Source organism: Crassostrea angulata, chromosome 1, assembly GCF_025612915.1.
Source record: "Crassostrea angulata isolate pt1a10 chromosome 1, ASM2561291v2, whole genome shotgun sequence".
In the NCBI taxonomy this organism is placed as follows: Eukaryota; Metazoa; Mollusca; class Bivalvia; order Ostreida; family Ostreidae; genus Magallana; species Magallana angulata.
The window spans coordinates 3,438,881-3,442,218 of NC_069111.1; the positions used below are offsets into that span (position 1 = coordinate 3,438,881).

The following is a 3,338-nucleotide window of genomic DNA, read 5'->3' on the forward strand; positions in this document are numbered from 1 at the left end:
ACGAGTAGACATTGTATATGATATCGGACATTTATGAAATAAATACATCGACAAACCATATTATGATACTTTCATGTTAGATACTGAAATCTGATTGGTTAAGACGGAGCAACACACTTGACAACGGGTAACATTATATAAATAGTGCCTGTTTGGGAGGGTAACAGTTGAAATTGACACCCCGAGAAAACCATTGTCAACCTACGCGAAGTGCCTGTTTGGGAGGGTAACAGTTGAAATTGACACCCCGAGAAAACCATTGTCAACCTACGCGGCGTAGGTTGACAATGGTTTTCTCGGGGTGTCAATTTCAACTGTTACCCTCCCAAACAGGCACTATTTATTTTGTTAAACTGAATGTCTTAATTTTTAAGAAAATTTTACTGCTTTTATATAGGAATAACATGAATTCTACAGCGAACCGTACGCGCATAATTTTCGCGCATGTATCAATTTTTAGCTCACCTGAGCTGAAAGCTCAAGTGAGCTTTTCTGATCACATTTTGTCTGTCGTCCGTCTGTCCGTCTGTCCGTCCGTGTTTACGAGAGTGCATGTATTGGGTTCTTTTTATACTTAATTGGTACTAATTGGGTACTTTTTTCTTATTGGGTATACCCAAGAGGAAGTGTCGCTTAATCTACTTAAAATGCCTTAATTGGGTACATGAAAGTTAGTACCCAACAAAACTTAGACACTGCGACTTGTCCAATAAAGTGTCTGAAAAAGTTGCTTCTATGGACGCACCATGTATTCGCTTCTATATCATACTTTCGGAACACTAAATTTAGCTAAGCTGCGGTCATAGTAACTCCCGAGAGTTCCGAAAAGCCATTCCGTTAATCTTGTTCTATCAAGCGTTTGATATCACACACAACAACAATGGCGTCTGCAAGGCATAGTGAGCACGAGGTCAAGATCCCAAAAGTAAGTTTCTTGATTTATTCACACTTTAAAAATAAGTCTTGCTTTGATACATTTTGTCAAACATAAGGATATTTTACTTTATTAATCAATTTTGAACTACATTCGGATAATTATAGTAATAAAAGGACTTATGTGTATTTCGAATTTCCTCTGTCTTGATCGTCTTAACATACATTGAATAGCGGATGCCTTTTTTTATGAAAGTAAATTCAATTCAAAACCACCACTGTCCTAGCCTCTGGTTTTTGCAAAGTTAAACCCGAACTTCACGCACGAGTGACCTGAGACAATAGACAATACAGTTAAACACTATAGAGAGGCCCAAGCTGAGGGGGTATACAGGTATACACAGCTGTCCTGTTAAATTGGTGATTTGACACCTAATTACTGGTGCAATAATTTGATAAATAACAACTGTATTATCTCCTTGAAATTAGTAGGCTAATTGTACAAGCTAGATTAACACTGAGACATCGTAAGGTTATCTAAAAAATAGAAATAACACAAAAGAATATATTTTATGGAGATAATTTGAAATTTCAACACCGAGGCATCTAAAACCATGATTTGACTAAAGAAACATTTTAATAAAAAACTAGATGTGAAGTTTTCCTATTCTTTTCTAAGCTTTTAAGCTATTGTCAGATTAACCAGAATTTTCTCTGTTTCCCAAAAAACGTAACTACACTTCTTGAAGAATGCAGAAACTTAATTAATTCACAATGAAAGATTGCAATATTGTTTTGCAGATTTTAATGCCACTTGATTTTTAAAAACCCTAAAATAACAATTTCAATATCCAAATTTCTGTGGTAAAAAGGGTTTAATAATTTTGCCATCAGTTGTCTACTTATTTTCTTTTGATTGAGAAGTGGACAGGCATAGTCTACACTCATGCTATGCCTGTCTACTTCTCAAAAGAGAATATTGTCTACATTATACATGTCCTATGATTCATTACTGGATACAGATGTGTTCAAGTTTACATATAGCCTAAATGAAATAAAGAATTTTTAATGCATTATACTTTAAAACTAGTCAGACTGTTCTAAGGGATGAAAATAAATGTAAATCAATTTAAGAGAGAAAAAAAAATGAAAATAAAATATTGAATAACACTTTATATGTGAATGCAAAAGCAAATCATTTTTTGTACAATAATATTGTTTCATTACAGATCTTGAGGTCACATTTGATTACGATGCAAAATTTTCCTTAAAATGCGCTTGTTTCCAAGGATTAATGATTTATAATATTACGCAAAAAAAGGTGCCTCTTTCAAGGTTTTATAATATTTACCGCATAGAAAAGTGCCCTTTTCACCATTATTTAACATGCCCTTTTCAAATCCTAGATTTAACACTATACCAGGCTATATATTAAAAACTATATTATTTATGAAAGTGAGAAATCGTAAATGTGGATTATGAATTTTTATACTATGCTACATGTAACATCTTGTATATTTTTGACGATGAATACATTGTTGGGTAAAATAATATTAATAAATCGCTTTTCTGGAACTTGATAAATTTGGAAAAAAGCAGTTTTCAGTTGCAATTAATTGAATAAAACTTTCTTGTAGTGATAGAAGAAGAAGACATACAGGAAGATAAATAAGAGGATACATCACTTCGAGGAAAGAAAACCTCCTCATCTAGTAAATATTTTTTTCTTCATATCATACCACATGACTGATTTGAGTTAATCTCTTAATTCAATTAACTTTTCTAATTTCAAACTCCATCCAAACAGGATATTATCAGTCAAACTTTGTGTGCAAAGTAATTAATTGTAAATGAGGCCAAGTGTGTGTTTCAGTCCTTGTTAAGATATGATTTGAGTTATTTTATTTTCTATCTTTATTTAATTAACATATTTTATGTGACGTACAAATTTGTTTCATTGCAGCATGAATGAAATGGACGGAGGCTGAACTGGAGGAGGTTAAGGAATATTTCAGAGAATGTCTGATCTCGAACACCACTCCAGGAAGAATAACTTGCAATATGTGGATAGAGGAAAGCAGAGCTAATATAATAAGCGATGGGAAACTCTAAAGAAGAAAGTGTGGAGTCTGCCCCCCCCCCCCCAAAAAAAAAATAAAAAATAAAAAATAAAACCACCCTGACAGTTTTTGGATCTAAAATCTACAGCAAAACTTAATTATGTAATGATGTTTGTTTTCATCTTCCTCCTTGCTCTTATTACAGTGAATTTTTTTTTTTTTAGTTAGACAATTTTTTTTCATTTTCATCACCGTTTACCATACTTTTCACTGAAATTGAATCAATGGTAATTTCTTTTATTGTGAGAAAGACATGCATTGTATCTTTTTAGAAAGGATGTAATCAGTTTGAGAATGTTATCATTCAAAAGTACATTTTCATTTAATTGGACATTTGATGAGAAT

At 32.6% G+C, this 3,338-nt stretch overlaps 1 long non-coding RNA gene across 1 annotated transcript in view; it reads left to right on the top strand.

Moving 5' to 3' along the window:
- Nucleotides 1-459: 459 nt before the first annotated feature.
- The window catches only part of LOC128166908 (uncharacterized), a 3,481-nt gene continuing 602 nt past the window's right edge, over nucleotides 460-3,338 (top strand). Inside the window, exons 1-2 of the long non-coding RNA XR_008241194.1 lie at nucleotides 460-2,585; nucleotides 2,837-3,338. The exon at nucleotides 2,837-3,338 is cut by the window's right edge and continues 602 nt beyond it. This is a non-coding gene — a long non-coding RNA (uncharacterized LOC128166908). The remainder of the gene's footprint in view (nucleotides 2,586-2,836) is intronic.